This window comes from Arvicanthis niloticus, chromosome 7, assembly GCF_011762505.2.
Source record: "Arvicanthis niloticus isolate mArvNil1 chromosome 7, mArvNil1.pat.X, whole genome shotgun sequence".
NCBI classification, from domain to species: Eukaryota; Metazoa; Chordata; class Mammalia; order Rodentia; family Muridae; genus Arvicanthis; species Arvicanthis niloticus.
Genome location: NC_047664.1, coordinates 62,143,811 through 62,165,073, shown reverse-complemented (window position 1 = coordinate 62,165,073; position 21,263 = coordinate 62,143,811).

Here is a 21,263-nt window from a genome sequence, read left to right as displayed (position 1 = left end):
ATCAGAGAATTATCAACAAAGGAACATTGAATGGCCAAGAAGCACTTAAAAATGTTTAACATTCCTCATTATCATAGAAATACAAATAAAAACTCTCTGAAGTTCCATATTACACCAATCAGAATGGCTAAGATCAAAAACTTGGGTAACTATTTCCATTTTTCTGAGGATTCACAAGACTGATTTCCAAAAACTTCCTCCCGTCAAAAGGAAATTCAGGGACAAAAAGTGGAGCAGAGTCTGAAGGAAAGGCCATCCAGAGACTGCCATGCCTAGGGATCCATCCCATCTGCAGACACCAAACACAGACACTATTGATGGTGCCAAGAAGAGCTTGCTGATAGGAGCCTGGTATAGCTGTCCCCTGAGAGGTTCTGCCAGATTCTGACCAATACAAATGTAGATGCACACAGCCCAACATCTGACTGAGCCCGGGAACCCCAATGGAGGAGTTAGGGCAAGGACAGAAGGAGCTGAATGGATTTGCAACCCCATAGGAAGAACAACAATATCAACTAACCAGAACCCCCAAAGGTCCCAAGAACTAAACCACCAACCAAAGATTACCCTTGTGAGGGACGCATGGGTATGTAGCAGAGGATTGCCTTATCTGGCATCAATGGGAGGGGAGCCCCCTTGGTCCTGTTGAAGCTTGATGAATCAGCATATGGGAATGTTAGGGTACTTAGGCAGGAGTGGGTGAGTGGTTGGGGTGACCACCCACATTGAGGCAGGAAGAGCAGGGAAGGGATAGTGTTTTGTGGAGGGGAAACTGGGAAGGGGAATGTATTAGTCAGGGTTTCTATCCCTGTACAAACATCATGACCAAGAAGCAAGTTGGGGAGAAAAGGGTTTTGTAGGTAATTGGCTGCTGGGAAATGCTGAGGGTTCCTCCAGGCAAAAGTTAGGCATGGCTGCTGTGGCTCCAGTGGCTCATTAATGGCTTCTCCATGGTTCCTCATGGCATGGTCCAAATGACAAGAAAATCCATGGGATTTTACAGGGTTTAACGTCATGGCAGATGGTGGATGGATCTGGATGCACCCTCCAAAACCTAGGGCAGACCTGAGTTAAATAGGGAAGGAGAGAGGGAGGAGGGGCTAGGGAAGAATGCTTAATTGATTCCACCCTCTGGCCTTCAGGTACCTCATTAGTATGTAAACCTCTCTAGGGCCTGAGGCCTGTTCCTCCTGATTGTTGGCCATAGACCTCTCTGTGGGAGTGTTTGTTGGAAGGCTGAAGCTAAATGAAAAGAATCAGGGCCTGGGAGCAGAGCTGAACTCCTGCTGTCCAATGAGGTTCCAGGGTTCCAAGCTTCTCACAGCCCACTACCCCACAAGGCTTATTCAGCTTAAACCTTCCACATTGCTGTTGATCACCAAAGGAAATCAGGACTGGAACTCAAGCAGGTCAGGAAGCAGGAGCTAATGCAGAGGCCATGGAGGGATGTTACTTACTGGCTTGCTTTCCTTGGCTTGCTCAGTTTATAGAACCCAAGGCTACTTGTCCAGGGATGGCACCTCTCCCTTTAATAACTAATTGAGAAAATGCCTTATAGCTGGATTTTGTGGAGGCATTTCCTCAACTGAGGCTCCATTCTCTGTGATAAATACAGCTTGTGTCAAGTTGACACACAAAACCAGTCAGTATAGGGGATAACTCTTGAAATGTAAAATAAATAAAGTAACCAACAAAAATAAAATAAAAAGAATAAAAAATTTAAAAACAAAATCTCAAGTGACAGCACATGCTGGTGAAGATGTGGAGAAAGAGGAACACTCCTTCATTGCTTGTGGGATTCCAAACTATAACAACCAATCTGGAAATTGGTATGGCAGTTTCTCAGAAAACTGGAAATATTTCTACTTGAATATCCAGCTATAGCACTCTTGAACACATACTCAAGAGATGCTTCACCATACCACAAAGATAATTGCTCCACTATTTTCATAGCAGCCTTATTTGTAATAGCCAAAAACTGGAAATGACCCAGATGTCCTTCAACAAAAGAGTAGATACAGAAAATGTGGTTCATTTACACAATAGTATACTATTCAGCTACTAAAAACAAGGACATTATGAATCTTGCAGACAACTGAATGGAACTAAAAAATATCATCTTGAGTGAGGCAATGTTGGGTTGTAGTGTGTGTGGGTCTGTTGTTGGGCTGAATTGTGGGTCCCATGTCTGCCTCTTCCAAGGGGCAAGGGCTCTGGCTCAGAGAAGCAGAGGGGCTGGAATCAGGCAGACATTGGGCTGTGTGAAGCCATGGGACTCTGCTCCAGGGGTGGGGAAACACAGTCTGAGGTCTCTCATGGGCTGGAGCTCTTGGCTTGAGGGTCTCTGGGCCAAAAGGTGGCCAAGAATCACTTGGTTATCAAGAGGCCCTTGGGATCCTTCTCTCAGGTGCCACTGAGAGGCCACGGAGGGTTGAGATGGGGGTGTACTGGTTAGATCACCACAGCTGAAGGGGGGGAGGGTGAAGGATGAGCTCTGACTGTGTCCCATGGGGATGATACTCTTGGTCTCAATGACTAGCTTGGCTGAGTCTCAGTGAATGGAACATAAAGAGGTCATTGGAGGGAGATTAGATGACCACGTGATAGTTAAAAAAACTTCACCATGGTTCCCCACGGCAGGTCTATGGTCTTAAAATGTTTATTGTCATGGTGGAAAATAGATGACACTATACCCCTGTATTCTCAGGGCAGGCCTGAGGTTAAATATCTTTTGCAAGGAGAAGGGTCTGGGAAGGAATGTTTATTTGGCTATGCCCTCTGGCCTTTAGGTATCTCATTAATATGAAGATCTATCTTGAGGTTCGGTAGCCTCTAGTCATGCCCACTACCCATGGAGGGGTTAGTAGGATCATTGTCCTGTGTGACCAATGACAACAGACCTCTTTGTGAGGGGGCTGTAGCTATGTAAAAGGAGCCAGGTACCCAGGAGCAAGGCCAAACTCCTATTGTCCCTGAGAGTCTCCAGGATTCAAAACCTGCTCAACCAGGTAAACAACTGCCTCTCACAACCCACTTCCCCACAAGGTAACCCACATCCAAAAGGTCATGCATGCTTTGTACTCACTGATAAGTGGAAATTGGCCATAAATTACAGGATACCCATGATATACTCCACAGACACAAAGAAATTAAACAAAAAGGAAATCCCCAAGCAAGAAAGCTTACTTAGCAGAGAGAAATGTATAGTCATAGGAGGCAGAGGGAGGAGGGAAACTGGGTGAGGGGGATAGAGAAGATAATAAGGGGTCAGAATCAGCTATGGGAAGGACAGGAAAGAGGGCTAGAAAGACAGGAGAATGAATGGAGATCTGTAGCTGTTGCTTGTCTCGTCTAAAAGCAATGTGGAATAAGGAGGAAAGAAGGATGGAGCAGAGACTGAAGGATGGCCAACCAGTAACCAGCCAAACTTGAAACCTATTTCATGGGCAAACACTAATATCTGACAGTATCAATGAAACTCCATTGTACTGGCAGACAGAAGCTTAGTATGGCTGTCTTCTGGGAGGCTCTATTCAGTGTCTGACTGAGTCAGATACAGATACCCATGGACAAATATTGGACAATAGTTGAGGACTCTTATAGAGGAGTTGGGGGAAGGATTGAAGGTTCTTATGAGAATGGGATCGCAACAGAAGTACCAGAAAAGTCAACTAGAATGCACCTTTGGCAAGTCTTGGGCACTGGAACACTAACCAATTAGCATCCATGAGTTGGACCATGGCCCCTGGCACATAAGGGTGCCTTGTCTGGCTACAGTAGGAGAGGATGCACCTGGACCTGTGGAGTCGTGGTAGGCTATGGTATGGGATCTCCTGTAGGGGGTGCCATCTCAGGGGAGATAGGGAAAGGGTGAAGTAAAGAGACTGTGGTGGGGACTTTGAGGGAGGGGAGCATTTGGAATTTCAATGAATAAATTAATTAATAAAAAAGAATTCTGAGCCAAGCAGTTTAAGTAAGTAAGATTAATTTTGTTTCACAGTGGTAGAAGTTTGAATCATTTATCTTTACTGTTTTTGGGTTGGTAAATGTAAAAATAGAATATTGACAGAAAGACTACATATGAAGAAAAGTGACTTATCTCAATGTAATACAGAGTTTGGGAGCATGATAATGAATTTGGGCTAGGACAGAGAAGTTGGCTCAGATATTTTGGTCATCCTGATTAACCCCTAGAAACAATGATCATGGGAGTGTTCACAAAATTTTGTTTATTGCCTTGCTTGTTCCTTGAATATTTGCATCTATTGTATTGCTAGTTCCTCAACCTAGAACTGACATTAACACATGCATGTAATTAAAATGGTATAAAGGGGCTGGAGAGATGGCTCAGTGGTTAAGAGCACTGACTGCTCTTCCAGAGGTCCTGAGTTCAAATCCCAGCAACCACAAGCTCACAACTGTCTGTAACTCCAAGATTCCACACCCTCACACTCAGACATACATGCAGGCAAAAACACCAACGCATGTGAAGTAAAAATAAATGAATAAATTAAAAAAATGGTATAAAAGCAAAACAGAGGAGAGGGTGGGTGGGATGGGGGTTTCTAGGGAGAGGAAATGGGGAAAGGAGAAGGCATCTGAAATGTAATAAAATAACATATTTAATGAAAAAAAGAAGGAAAGATTTGGAGCAAACTAGTAAGTGGATTTCTCAAGGATTATAGCCTCATTGACCAACATCCTCTAATTAGAACCTGTAGTGATTGCTGTTTGTAAGCTTGACACAAACCTAGGCGATATCTGGGAAAGATAGATTTTAATTGAAAATATGTCTCTATCAGATTACCTGGGGGAAATTTGCAGAACACTTTCTTGAGTAATGATTCATGTGGGGAAGGTTCAGTCAACTGCAGGTGATCCAGCCTTAGACAGTAGGTTGAACAATCTCCGATTCAGCCATCAAGTAAGCAACTTTGTTCCACTACCTCTGCTGCTTCACTATCAGGATACAGGTTTTTGCCATGAGTTACTGCCTTTGGCATTCCTCAGTGCTGGAGTGTTATTGAGGAGATGTATACTGCAATAAATATTTATTTGTCTGAAGTTGCTTTTAGTCATGATGGTTTAACACAGCATTAGAAAAGCAATTGAGGCAGGACTACTACTTAATTTTAATACCTTAGTATAATGCCATAAAAGACAAAAGCCATCAAGGGATCAAACTACTATTAGGGTCAGATCATTTGTAAGCTAATCAACTCCCTTAGACCTCATCGTCAACCCAGGTGAAATAGTTTTAACAGTAGTTTAGAGGGAGGCTTGCTTTATACATCCTTGATCAACACACATCCTAAATATCTCAAGGAAATGCTATCAAACATAATAAAATATTATAACAATGAGTGTTTCTCCTTCCATAATGGGTTATAAACCATGGATATGACAATATTTCAATATATTTAAATCAATAGATATGCCATAACCCACCAATGAAATGCAGCATATTTCTGAAATTTGTATGGTGATATAAACAAACAACAAACTAATCACCCCAAACCTCAGTTAATTAAAACCATCTAGTGGAAAAAGTACAGCACAGATACTGACCGCTTATTATCAACATAGTTGAGATTAACTCAAGTTACAAAACAAACATTTTTACAAAGAATGATACTAGGAAAAACTGATTATTCATGTACAAAAATAAATAAAGTCTAACTATTTTTCTCATCAATTAGTTAAAAATTAGTTAAACATAGCAAGTTAAATATATGACCTAAGATTATTAAATTATTATAAAAAATAATGGATAGGATACTTAGGACACTGAAAACAAGAAGTTTTTTGGAAAACTTCTAAAAGCAGATAAAGAGACCAAATGAAAAACTGGGAACTTAACTACTCATAGTCAACAAAATGATGTGGCAATTTACAAAATAATAGAAAATATTTTTTGAACTTATATCAGACAATAGGTTAATATTTACATATGCAAGGAAATCATAACTAATAACGGAGTAGAGACAAATATATTAACACTTGTTTATTCTGGGTTTGGGTTTCCCATTTTCTAAAAAAGACATACAAGCAAAAAGATAGTCAAGATACCTTTCAATAACAGTTTTGCAGAAATGACCAATAAGCTACCACTGAAGCAGACCATATGGAAGTTTCTCAAGAATTAAAAACAAACAAACTACCCAAGTAACCATCAAAACTCATTAAAACAGAACAACCATGTGATCCCGCAATCCAATTCATTGGTATGCAAACAACACACAAAAGTCAGTGTTTCAAAAAAACATTTGTTTGTTTTCCCTTCTAAAGAACTGCTTATAATAGCCTAAATATTTTAAACTGAGTACCCATTAAATGATGAAGGATGATACAATAAGGAACAACTATACTGCTTAATATTATTCATCAATAAAAAGAATTCTAGCCGGGCGGTGGTGGCGCACGCCTTTAATCCCAGCACTTGGGAGGCAGAGGCAGGTGGATTTCTGAGTTCGAGGCCAGCCTGGTCTACAGAGTGAGTTCCAGGACAGCCAGGGCTACACAGAGAAACCCTGTCTCGAAAAACCAATAAATAAATAAATAAATAAATAAATAAATAAATAAATAAATAAATAAAAAGAATTCTGGATTTGTGGCAACATGGATACAACAAGAGATTGTTATGTTAACTGAAATGACCCAAACGACCAAATAAAAAATTCTACATGACCTCATATACTATGAAAATAGTCATTTATAGAAACTGGGAATATAATTCTATTTTCATAGATTATGGAGAGCAGATATAATGAAAAGATGAAGAAAATGTCAACTAAAGTAAGCTATGCTTTTATACATGGGAAAACTTTATAGATCTAAAAATTTTGGACAAACATGTTTTCAGTATAAATCAATGGTAAATGTGTGTGTGTGTGTGTGTGTGTGTGTGTGTATACATGGACAAAATTCACTCAATAGTATGTAAAACTTTTGTATTTTATGCATCATTTAAAAACAAAGAAAGTCAAATGAATGTAAACAACATTCTAGTTTTTGAAATGCAATTATATCCTCCAAAACAATAATATGGAATACAGCATGTGAAGGTACCTATAAGGTAAACATAGAGATATATTTCTTTGTTTTTATACATTTAAAATAAATCTGATTTTAAACTAATGTTAATTTATTATTTCCACCTATGTATTTAAAAGAAAATATATTGAAAATAATATATAAAAAGTATGGGTTAAAAACCAGATTATGGAACTAGCTACTGCAATTGAACACTTGAGACTTTTTGGCAGCAATTTAACATTACCCATATTACTGGGATTCCTTATCATTGTCAAGGACAAGGGACTGTGGAAGGAACCCATGGAACTTTAAAATAATATCTTCATGAAATAAAAAAGAGGAAGGTATATCCCTGTATATCACAAAATTTATTTAAATCATGTTCTGTTAATTTTAAATATTTTAAAGAAATTGGAATAACAAGGAACTTTGTTGAGTGTTTATGGCACTCTACAACTAGGCATATTTATGCATAGGTGAAAATGAAGGATCTACTTACTAGCATATGGCATGATCCTGATCAGGTGTTTAACATGGGGAAGAGGACATGTTTGTGTTTTTTCTGCAGGATGCCGAAGAAGCATGGTGACTGCCAGAGTGACTGGTGAGACAAGCTAATGCCAGGACAAAGAATGATGCTGACCTATGAGCTTGCTGAGTGCCCTGACAAGGGTGACTGGGAAGCTGTATTGGACATACGTTCCAGACCCACCACTACTTACCTATATCCCTTATGGGACCAGCTCTTTACCTCAAGTTTGTAGACCTTGTGGAAGAGAGAATCAAAAAGAGAAGTTATAATCTCTCTTGTATTGTTCTTTTTTATGTTTTCATTCTTTTTTCTTTTTTTTAATTTATTTTTATTGGATATTATATTTACTTTACAGATTTTAGCCCTTACCCTCCTTACCCCCACCACCCAGGAACCTCCTATTTCATTCCCCCCTCCTCATGCTTCTATGAGGATATGCCCTACATACTACCCACTCCCACCTCCCTACCCTCGAATCCCCCTGCCCCCACATCCTTCATGGGACCAAGAATCTCCTCTCCCAACTATGCCCGACAAGGCCATCTTTCCCTTCATGTACAGATGGAGTCATGGGTCCCTCCCTATGTGCTCCCAGGCTGGTGGTTTAGACCCTGGGGAGCTCTTGGTATTGTTGCTCTCCTCATGGGGCCACAAACCCTTTCTGCTCCTTAGTCTTCTCTCTAACTTCTCTATTGGGAAACCCTTGATCAGATCAGTGGTTAGCTGTGAGCATCAGCCTCTGAATGTGTCAGCCTCTGGCAGACCTCTAAGGAGACAGCTATATCAGGCTCTTGTCAGCATGCACTTCCTGCCATTTACATCAGTGTGTACCTTTGGTGACTGTACCTGGAATGGATACTCAGGTGGAATGGTCTCCAAATGGACCCTCCTTCAGTTTCTGTCCCACTCTTTGTTTCCATATTTGTTCCCTTGAGTATTTTTGTTACTCCTTCTAAGTAGGATGGAGGCATCCACACTTGGTCTTGTATTGTTCTTAAATGTTACCAGTTATTCATACTTGATCATGGACTGGTCTAGAAATCAATCCAATATTGGAAATAACAGTCTTCACTTGGAAGTCTGGTTCTGGACATTTTCAGAAACATATTTAAAAGTTAGCTGCAGTTCGCTATGATGTTATGTTAGCAAGAGATAAAGTTGAGGCAGGATCTGGATTTCAAGCAGGTGTTAGTACATGTGTTAAGGCTCTTCCAACTGACAAGTTAAAATTACTTTTGTTTCTTCTACAGTATTTAAAGTAAGTTGCATTTATTGGACACTTTCTAATTGTATCTTTAACTATATTAATTGCTAACTGTATTATTAAATTGAAATATTTTTACTCTTAATGTTTAAGTTTTGATTTAGATCATATAAAGGTTTCATTCCATATGCAGTTTGTCTCTTTGCTCAAATGGTAATCTCCTGTACTGTAAGAATCTTGTTACATTCATGAAACAATTTATTTTTGCTTTAATGTCTACTCAACTAGGGTTCTGTACAAAAATCATTTTGTGTGCCAATGCCTCGACGATTTTCACTTTCTTTTGTATCAGATTTGCGGTATTCACTGTTATGCTGAACTTTTTGATTCAATTTGCAGTTTAGTTTTGTGCAAGATTGCAGATGTTGATCTATTTTCATTCTAAATGCACCCATCCTGCTTGACCAGCAGCAATTGTATGTTTCTCATTGTGTATAACTCTTTCTCAATTAATTTATATATCGACTTTCTTAAGTTGAAGCCAGTTCCTCAATTGTCTTTCTCTGATACGTTTGTTTTAGATTTTGTAACTCCAAAATTAGCTTCCAAACTTCAAGTGTGAAGCAGAGTTTGCTTCTGCCAAGTATATCACAGAACTGTTTCTTCTTGCAGTTATTTCTTCATGACAACCTTTGAGAGTGTTCTTGACAAGTTCAAAAACAGGTTTGTAGAAATATTGATCTTATGAGTATTGAAGCCATAAATTTAATTATAAAGAATTGACATCTTTAAAGCATCCTGTTTTTTCTTCTGGAGAAGCTTCTTTTATCTATTTGTAAATACAGAATTTCTTTCCCCAGGAATATCCCACTCTTAGGAATCAAGAATGATTATTTTTATTGATATTCACATATTATATACCATTGTTTCAATTTTGCTGCATTTTATAATGATATGGTTTTCCTAGATTATATCAAATCTATGTGGGAAAGATTAGAAGAGCCAGGATAGAATGGATGATCTAAGAAAACAGTATCTTTTAGAAAGGAAGAAATGATGCACATCTAAACTCTTGGAGATTCTGACAACAGGAACAAAGTCTGCTCAAACTAAAGCCAGCCATTTTTCTCAACATGGAGAAAAGCAAGTAGGCAAAACATTCTACCTGTAGCTTTAAGAAAGCTATTTGCAATTGATTCCTGATGCAATAGGAAAATCAGGTTTCTGGAGGAGAATGTCATAACACTGGGTATATTGATGATAATCTAGGACAAGTCTCAAGTTCAAGGGTGTTTGATAACATAAAACAGAGTGTAGGTGTACACTTTAAACTTTTTTTTGATATTTAAATATTTATGAATACTCATCCGCTTTACTGAAGTCTACTAAATTTTTTATACCCCAAATATTATTTTCAAATAAATCCTGATATTTTCTTTTGCATTAAAAATTATATTTCATTATTAATATGAGTTCCCATAAAGAATTATCTAAATATAAAAACAATTTTGTATGGAAAAGTTGAAGGGTTTTTAGAAACAAAAATACCTCATAAGGATATTAATAACAAATTCTATTTTAAGTGAAAAGAAATATAGAAAGAACAAAAATCATGATTAGCAAAAAAGCAATGTAAACTCCCATTTAGATGGCAAGAGATGTGAGAATTCAGAGAATGGTAAAGGAATTAAGGATGGTAAATAAGTAAAATACATTGTATACACTCTTAAGAATGAATAAAATAAGTCAAATGCTTTTTTTTGTTTGTTTGTTTTTGTTTGTTTGTTTGTTTTTTTTGTTTGTTTTTTTGTTTTTTCGAGACAGGGTTTTTCTGTGTAGCACTGGCTGTCCTGGAACTCACTCTGTAGACCAGTCTGTCCTCGAACTCAGAAATCCACCTGCCTCTGCCTCCCAAGTGCTGGGATTAAAGGCATGCGACACCACTGCCTGGTGTCAAATGCCACCACTGCCCAGTGTCAAATGCGTTTTTATATAAACAAAGCTATTAAGGATTCTGTAATGTACCAAGTAAGATGCTAGGAAATCATAAAGGGTTCAGAAACTAGGAGGCAGAGTACCTGTCTGGAAGGGACAGAGAAACAGACATTTGTGATACTGATCTGTAATGTTTATGTTGTTTTTATTGTTGTGATGGTGGTGATTATAACAGTTGTGATTATTCTTTTGTACAATCAGTTTATATATCACTTCTGTCCCAGATATATTAGCACTTGTTTTAGTTTGACCCATAATAATACAAAAAAGTCTGTGTGTCTGAGCTTCTTTTATAAAAGTTTATGAATCTTTCACAAGTGCTAGCATGAAAATTACTTGACTGCCTTGAATTCCAAGGAACCTAAATGTCTGTGGGAATGGAGGGTTTGTGGTTCCCATTTACATTCCATCAACTCTTGTGCAATTTGTCAATGTCAAAATTGGCACATTGTATTCACAGACAGCTCTGCGCCATTATAGCTCCAAAGATTACATTATGTTACAGTGTATTCAATTCCCTCAAGCAAGAAATAGGATGGCTTCCTATAGGTAAAAATATTTAGTTTCACAGTGAAACTGATCATTTCTGCCTCTCTCCTTGCTTTTAGCTATTTTTCATTTGTGAATGTGATGTTAAGAAATGAGTCACAGTTTCAATCCTGCACATAAAGTGCAATGTGGATAGGAACAGAATTGCTGAAAGGTCCTTGTTAATTAAGATCTGACAATTGATAACATTTTGAAAGGGTTAAACAGATTATTCTAAATATAAACAACAAAAAAGAGTAATAATGACAATGAACTCCTGAGATACAAAAATGGGGAAGTATACAAGAGAAAGAGACACATTGGGAAACATTTGTAAAATATGTGTTCTATAATACAGGAAAAAATGAGATTTTCTTTTTTTAGTCTATAAAACATAATCAAGTCCAGGAAACTATACATTTTAAAGAAATGTGTAATCAGAGCCCATAAGAATCTTTCTTCCTGTTCTCCATCTTGCTATGCTTTCTGGAAAGCTATTTCAGTGCTAAACTAATAGTGTTCCTCCTCCTGCTTTGGGGGCAAGAGGTTTAGGGACTGGATCAACCTCTACCCCTTTTCTGCTCTCCTACATCTCCCCTGCAGTGATTAGAAGGAGCTACCTCCACATGTTCCTGCTGAATAGCTTTTAGTGTCTCTGTTGAGACAAATGCAATTTGTTAGAGAATGAGATGCTCCTGTTTACTCCACAAAATACCGGGGCTGTCATTGTAGTGGTAGCCGTCTCTTCCTTTATCTTCTTACTTTTGATATTAGATTTCAGGCTTTTGTGTATTTATTTGGTTTTCATCACTGTTTTCACAGTTTGTTTAAATGCTGGCTCTTGATAGCTCCTTTCTCCTGTGCTACAATCATAGGCATGTGAGGCCACACTCATCTATTCCTTATCTTGAGGATTAATATTATTAAGATTTTTCCTTTATTACTATTAATTATAAGTTAATATCAATTTCACAATGATGCCATCTAAATAAATAAAAACTTAAGAATTCAATGGTAATTGCAAATGAAAAATATTTTACTGTTATTCCTCAAAAATTTTAGGATCTACATACAAAACTAGAAAAGTTTTTTAAATTACATAGAAGCACAATATTCTCAGCAGGCAAAGGTACTGTAATCAATTCCTGATGACATGAATATTATCCCCCTTGGGCTCTGAATACTGAAAGGAAAGATTCCTGTAAGTTAACTTCTGACCTCTGTGTGTGCTCCAGGGCATGTGTATACAACACAACAAGCATACCCATAACCTTCTACATTCACAAATACATATATATTTCTTTTAAAAAGTCACATTAAATATACATATATACATATTCATACATGTACATGTATACCCATAGAGAGTGAGATACATAGATACTTAGATATATGATAAATCGATGGAAAAAGAAAGAAGCACAATATTTTCACAAAGCTGTATTCAGTTTTTATTTTCAATAAAATATACAAAAATATTTTGGCAGATTTAGTAAAGCACACAAGGAAGTGAACACTTAACTATGCATTGGTTGGTAGAAACAACAAAGGAAGCAATATATTATTGTGATGTCCTGGGCCCCACTATCAGATTTGTTAGATGATACACAGTAAAGTTAAATAAAATGTAAAATAAAATAAAAGCTGAGGATGTAGGGAAGCCAAACTACATTTCCCTAGAAAGCATATCACACTACTACGGTTGGCTGCTAAAATATATAAATGCATGCATTGATTAAAGAACATTGCTTTCAATCTACTCACAAAGACAACTAATTTGTAAAATATTTGAGAACAATGTCATAGAATAACATTTAGAAACAGCTCAAGCAGGAATATTAACACATCCATTTTTATGATCAAGTACAGAAAAATTCTTCCAATTTATGGCTCTTAAAATTGAGAAAACATAATGTAGATACTTATATGATTTTTTCATGTTCATGCAATTTATTATAAAAGTAAAAAATAAATTTTTAAAAACAGAAATCTTTGATATAACAAGTATAGTTTCGTCAACTAATTAAAAAAAAATGAAGAAAATTAGAGTAAACCGATTACAAATTACCAAAAGAAAAGAAACAGTGGGTAGTAAATGGGAACAAAAATGTATCAATACACTTAAATATTAATCATTATTTACTAGAAAACATATGGTTTGTTGAAAGAGAAATGCTTAAGGTTGTGTGATCACAATAAATATAGAATAAAGCTGAATAGTTTCTTTAATGTGTCATTGATCATTTTCCATGCAATGTTTCTGTTATGCTTGTGAGAGCATCACATAAGGCTTCTCAACATTGAGGGTATCCAACTTCAGAGCTCAAGAACAAAGTGGGAATAATTCTCCACGAGGGTTGTATTGTATGTCCTCATGTGGATGATTGAACTTTATATTAACTTTATATCATCATATCAGTGGTCCTCACATTCATTTTTCTTTTGTGTATTTAGGTGCTTCAGTCAACTAAAGCCTACTGAAAGTTTTCAGAAAAGATTAATTAACAAAATATATCTGAGTACTTTAGTTAGTAAACCAAAAGAACTGAGTATTTTAATTGGCAACTTTTCCAAGGTAATGAATGCGTGTGGACAGGCAATGAAACATGCAGGTCTCAAAGCAAGTGTGGCTGTGTTTTAAAAACATCAAAACTTATTTAAAAATTAAATTGCTAACTAGTTTTATGTATTAACACTAATGAAAACAGAAACAGAATTATATCTCAAATAAAAAAGTAACATAATCCTTGCTTTTGGTGTGATGTAGATAGCATTATAAGCTCACAATAACATATCAACCCTGCAGGTACACACAAACACACACACACACACACACACACACACCCCTGGCAAAAGACAATGAATAGAGCAAACAATTGTTATAATTTCAAAAATAATTTTGAAAAACCAACAAGGAAATAAATGAGATCCATTTCAGACTTCTCTATTTTAGATAAAAACATTCATAATACCTTCAACACTAATTGTCAAACAGTGATTATCTCCTCTGTATAGAATGAAATAATAAAGATATTATCCAAGCATTAGTTAGAAACTTTCAAGTTTTCCATTTTAAAGGGTGATTATTTTTTAGCCAAAATTATTAGTAGCATATCTTCATGAGATAAAAGATGCTCTGAGCTATCTTTTAATAATAACTTTGGTTAAATTATGTTGTGTATGTAACTGTGGTATATACATATGTATACATATGTTTGCTAAATACATGCATGCCTAGTGTCCACAGAGATGAGAAGAGTCACAGCTTCCAGTGTAAGCAGATTCAGGAAAGTTTGTCAGTCACCATGTGGATGAGAGAACCTAGACACAGGCCTCTGCAAGAGCACCAAGTGCTCTTGACCTCTAGGTCACCTTGTTAGAGTATTCTGGTTTACCTTAAATCTGAGTGGTAAAAACAGCTAAACCCATTTATGGCACAGGCAAGAGGAGTCATTGTGCTGCAGGAGTGAGTAAATATAGAAATACAAAGGTTCTTATACTTTGCCTAAATCAAATCACTCAGGAAACAGGGCAGCAGAACTATAGGGAAGAGTCTGTGGTAAATACATAAAATTGTAAAACCTTTCTTTCAGTTTTGGCTGAGCTTTGGAATTTCCTTTAAAGTATTGTTCAGTATGGTCAATATTGACAATCTGATTCTTTCAAGATGATTGCTTTGAGATATTTTCAAGAAAAATCTCTTGTCAGTTTAACAGTTAAGCCCTCCCCAGAGCCTTTCACTCCTGAGACAAGGACCATTTTTGCTGTTTTGATTCCTAAGTATATTTAATAATTGCATGGCTCTTGGTCTAGTCATGAAATAGTCATTACATAAATGCTGACTGTTCCAATAAAATTACAATTAATCATTGATTGCTTGTATGAATTGTCCACTTGTCAGAATCTATAATCCTCTGAAATACAGACTTCTGAACATGCCTATGTGGAATTGTGTTGCCAGTATGAGTATAGTAGAGGCCAAGCTCATGACACGTCAGACTCTACAAAGAACTAGACTACAGTTATTCATGTAATTCCACCCCCCCCCTCCAAGAATCTGGCGTCTCTCTTTCCATACCCAGAGAATCTGCATGAAGTTAACATTACATAGAATGGCATAATGGCAGAGGAAATTTTAAGACTAAAAAACATCCAGGTTTTTCTGAGAAAGAACCTGCTATTTTGAAAGACATTAACACCAGAGAAAATTTTCCACTGAATCTTGGGTTAATTTGAAAGGTGTCCTGAGAGCAAAACTGTGTCTCCAGTAACACAGTCCCTGCCATTCACAGTTGTAAATGGACTTTAACAAGCTCTCTTAGTTATTAATAAGACCTGGCCAACCCCCCCCCCAAAACATCAAGTCAGAGACCTATGAAATATTTTATCTGTTTTATCACAATCACTGGACAAATTATCCCCACTCTATTTTGTTCTACATGCTAGACTGTTATTTTTCCCAGCTGTGGTACCCAAGTACATGCTGTTTAAGTCTTGCCAGGATTATTTCTGTTCCATCATTTTGTCCTCACAGTGCACTTCTCCTGGCCATCTCCTCTCATAGAAGTCTCCTTCTTCCTTTTTTTTCCTCTCTTCCTCTTTCTTCTCCCTCTCTCCTTGTGGTCAATACCTGTGACCCCAGCTGTGTAGCTGAATTACTCCTTACCTCTATTCTTTCAACAATTTGCTGTAACCACTTTTATTTAATAAATGAAAGAATGACATAAGCAGTATTTGTCTCCATATACAAACCAGGTTTAATTTTGAAGAGAAGTCCACAAAACACCAGCTCCAGTAACTGCAATAACTGACCCAAATAACTAGACAGAAAATCCATAAACAATGTTATAAGTCCCCCCCCCTTCCCAAGAACAGTCTGAGGATCACCATAAAAATGGGGCAATACCTTATCTCAGAATGGGACACTTACGCATGGCAGCCAGCCCTAACTCATCCTATGGTTAAACATTTACACCGGAGGAATGCAGACCACAGGCTACCTGTGACCTCGTAGCACCCACGAATGAAATTTTAGATTATCCAATCCTTCCAGAGAGTTCCCCTGGGTCTCTATATAAAGGTCTTTGTTCCTTTTTCTGGGGTTGCCAGTTTGGAGAATGGTTGATCCCCTACATGCTGATTGTTTCTGGGGGATAAATGTTCTTTGTCTTTGCATAGTATCTGAGCCTGGGGTCTTCCTTCAGCAATTTTCAGACCCTTACACAAATAGCCTTACATTTGAGAATAAAGTTGACACAAAGACTGTATATGTGGGAATGAGAATTCACTTGTCAGAGGGCAACCAGATCTTGGGGTACAGAAATTAACATTTGAATACATAGCACCAAACAAATCCTGCACACAAGGCTATCTAGAACAAGAGAACCAAGAGAATGAATATATATCATATTTATTATTATTATATGTATTATATATTATAAACTGTACAAAGGATAATCTTTGAATATTTGTGAGGGATTTTCTTGAACAGGTATTTTGAAGTGATAAGGTATGCCCTCAATGTGGATGATAGCCCAGACAAAATTCAAACTGTGATAAAAGTTTGCAAGTGCATCTAAACTGTTGTTAGTGCCACCGCTGTCACTGACATAAATTTACATTCCTATTATATCAAAACTCAGCTTCATTGGGCTTCCAGTGCACACTGGGACCATGAATTTCCCAGGAATCTTCCAGTTCTTCAGATTACCTGAGTCAGTCAAACTTGTGGATTGAGAAGTTACATAGTTCTCAGCCTTGCTAATATGAAACTCTTCTTTGTTTAGCAAGCCTGAATGGTATAAGCTAAACTTTTAACTTGCAGAATCCAGTTCTAAAGGCATTTGCTATGATGTTTTCCAAAGTAAAACAAAGCAAGTAACAAGAACAACAAAAACCTAGTGAGATTTTCTTAAAAATTGTTTAAATTAGGAGTTGTCTTATGACTTTAGCCCTAGATAAGATTAAACTTACTAGCTGCTTTGTAATTTAAATTAACAATTGCCTCTTGATCTCTGAAGTGTAAATGCAATTTTTGGGTGGGTTTCTAAGTTGTTTTTTCTCACAGATAAAAAGAAGGCATTTATATGTCCACTTTGGCCAGTTTTAAGTCCCCCAAAAATGCAACAAAAACCTGTTATTTTTATTAACAGGCTGTTGGCACTAAGTTGGGCAGGTTCTGAGCTATTCTAACTCTGTGTGAAGGCCTATTTCCCATAATTTGTTTCTTTACATGCATCTGAGTCTTGCCCTGGTTTGCTCTGGTCCATGTGTGTTTTAATGTTTTTTTTTTCTTTTCATCACAAAGTCAAGGCAAATCCTCTTACTCCATCCACCTGATCACTCCAGACTTTTTCTCTTCTCTCTCTCATTTCTGTGACCCCCAGATTGGGATCAGAAGTCCTGTCCTATCCTCTTAGGTCCAGCTAACTGGCTGATCAGCTCTTTCTTAACAAGTAAAAGGTCCTAGAAATTTTTACATAACCAGAGAAGCTTAACTAAGCATTGCTATGGTCCAGACTGCACCCAACTGTCTGAGTGTGGAAATCAGCATCTGAATTCACAGTGCACAAAACCATCTCCCAACACTGACGTCTTATTTATTTTACAGGAGATGAATAATATAAAATTTTCTTCCTAATTTTCATTGTCATTATATTTTCTGGAATATATAAATTAGGAATTTCCCATAAGATAATTGTTTGAATCAGAATTTTTAAAGAATTCTAGGAATTAGATCTAAGTTCACAAAGATGTGGACTTTAAATATATTTTGCCTCAATTATGTCATATTATATAGCATAGAGTCAAATGACCAAATCAAAGATTTTTTTTATAAATAATACAAAGGTTAATTATAAGTGACTGCTATGAGAGGTACAAACCAAAAATTCTCCAATTAATTAAAACTCTATATTAAGCTTGTATCTTGAATAATATGAAGCCCACATATCAACATATTATATGCACCTATATCCTTTATATCCTTTGAATAGGCAATGAATACCCAAGTAAGAGTGCAGAAAAATTTAACATAATTTTTATTGAGTCAATTATATTTAAATATACTAATGAAGTTACATGTTTAGATGCAAAACAATATATTTGTGAATTTATTGACGAAAACTCATTTATCATGTTTTCAGAGGAGTATATGATATTGACTGAGAATTTTTCTGGAAACAAAATCTAGAACAATTTAAACATATTCAATGAAAATGTAATGGATGCATCAGTAGCAACTGAAAAACATTAATAAATGACTTATATACAACAGTAACTAAAATTGAGTGTGCTTTAGTATTGCTTACCTGTTTTTCTAATTCTAAAGATACAATAAGTTCTTTTTAAGTTTATTGACCATTTACTTAAAAAGAGTTTGAATTAAAACAGATGGTGGTGGTGCATGTCTTTATTTCCAGCAACCAGGAGACAGAAACAGACAGATGTCTGTGAGTTCAAGATCAGCCTGGTCTATAGAGCAAGTTTTAGGACAGCCAATCTTAAAAAGAAAAACGCTGTTTAGAAAGAAATATCAAAAAATATTGAAAATAAAAAAAACATAACCAATGTTAGAAAACAGTTGTTTTTAATTAATGACCCTAATACCTAGAATTATAGACCCTAACTATTCATAGGCATAGACACTTTCATTTTTGTTTGTTAGCATCATTTTGAATTTTATGGGGTAAATGTGTTTTCAAAATGTAAGAAATCAGTTTATTAAAATTATTTTGATTCTATTTCTATAATACACTTAATAGAAAAAATAATAAACATCATCAACATTTCATTGTTAGTTTCCTTGTCATAATCTTAAATTTAAAGTTCATTATTTTTGCTTTTACACTTATTTAAATATAGCAATAATAAAAGATAAAAATCATAGGTTTTAATCTTGGCATTTAGTATGTATTCTAGTTTCATTTCTGAAATGCCCTAATAAAAATGTACTTAGGAAAGAAAGCAGGTTACTTCATCTTAGAGTTCTAAGACATATCATGAAATTGTGTCGTTGCAGAAATTTCTAAATGCTAGTCGTATCACATTCATGATTAATCACAGAAAGAAAGCAATGCACACATTTATTTGCTTGTTTATTTGCACTCAATTTGATATCCCTGCTTTTGTACAACTCTGACCTGTGGATGGTGTTGCCCACAGTGGACTGGATCCTCCCTCATCAATTACCTTAATTACTTTTTTGGAGATAGACCCACAGACCTTTCCCATTTAAAAAGTCCCCCATTTATACTTTATTCCCAAGTGACTCTAGATTATGTCACCTTGATAAATAAGGATAACATCATAGTATGAATGTCAGCATTCTTATTGTTATTAAAATATTGACAATAAATATATCAAAATCAGCAAAAGCAAAAACCCCTACTGCTTTATTTTGCCACTCTGAAAATGAAGTATCATGGTTTTCATCACTTTATATTGTAATAGTATGTAAGCTATGGAAAAATTCATTTGCTTTTGGAGCTCAGAGCGGATGATGATATAAAAGATGGGAGACGATTAAAAAGAAGTGAAAGCAATAAAATGATGCTTCCATTTGACACTTTTTTGTTTTAAGGTTGTCTATTAATCTTCTGAAATCATGATTTGGCCCCAGTTTCCCACATCTTTTACAATAAAATGTTTCATATTCCTATTTACTATTTGAACATAGTTAAGCATCATTTCTAATAAAATTTAGTATATTACTGCATGAAAAATCATCTGTAAATTGATCGTGCCTATTCAACAAATTATTTAACATCTTATGGCTTTGTAGATCAAGTTTAACTAGAGATTAAATGTGCCAATCGGCTTTGAACTGGGCTGCCATTCTCTAGATTTACCTGCTTACAGTGCTGGGTGAAGCTTTGTTTCTGGATTCATTCCCTATAATTTTAGCAGGATTTAGTTCATAGTCAACTATTGTGCTTAGATCCCCCCTTACTAGGGGTGGTAAAATACTGGACCCTTTGAGTTATAACATAGAACTGGCCACAGGGCAAGCAACTAAGGGTAAGTGTTTACACAGAGTGACTATCACAAAGTGGAAATTTGTAAAACCTAGAAGAAGTAGCCAACTATAACATAATGTCGACATTGTGTTTTATGACTTTAACTATTTCTCAATTCTTTATCATACTCCAAATATTAGATACTGAGAAACTTTAGTTTTCTAGTTCTACGTCAAAATTTTCATAAGATTAATAATGTTAACACTTGTATTCTGGTGTTATCTTTAAGTTAACAGAGGGATATGTAATATTGATTGAGAATGTTTCTGGAAATGAAATCTGGAACAGTTTAAACATAGGCAATGTAAACCTAATAGTTGCTTCAGTTGTAATTGAAAAATACACATTAATAACTGACTCTCATATATGACATAATTAACAATGAGTGTGTCTTAATATTTTCATACTTAAAAAGATATAATAAGATCTTTGAAATAAATTGTTTCTTTACTTTAAAAGAGTTTTAATTTAAGCCAGATAGTGGTGGTGTATGTCTTTAATTCCCAGTACTCAGGAGACTGAGAAATAAAGATCTGTGAGTTCAAGGCCAACCTGATGTATAGAGCAAGTTGAAGGACAGCCAAGGCTACAAAGAGAAACACTGTCTAGAAAAAAAAAAAAGAAAAAGACTTTGACATTGAAAAAAGCATAATTTGACCAACTTTAGAAAACTTGTTTATTAATTAATGATAGTAATTCCTAGAATTATGGATCCTAACCTTATATATAGGCTTAGAAATTTTCATTCATATTAGCATCATTTTGAAGAAGGGGCAGGAAGATTGTAGGAAGTGGTGGATGAGTGAGACAAAGCAGTGTCTTCATGACATGACAATGTTTTTGGCCCATGAACTCATGCAATCTGTGATTGCATAAACAGGTCATCACACAATAAATTCAGGCAATATTTTTCTATGCACTGGGGAGAAGATTATGCATTTGCACCTCTAGA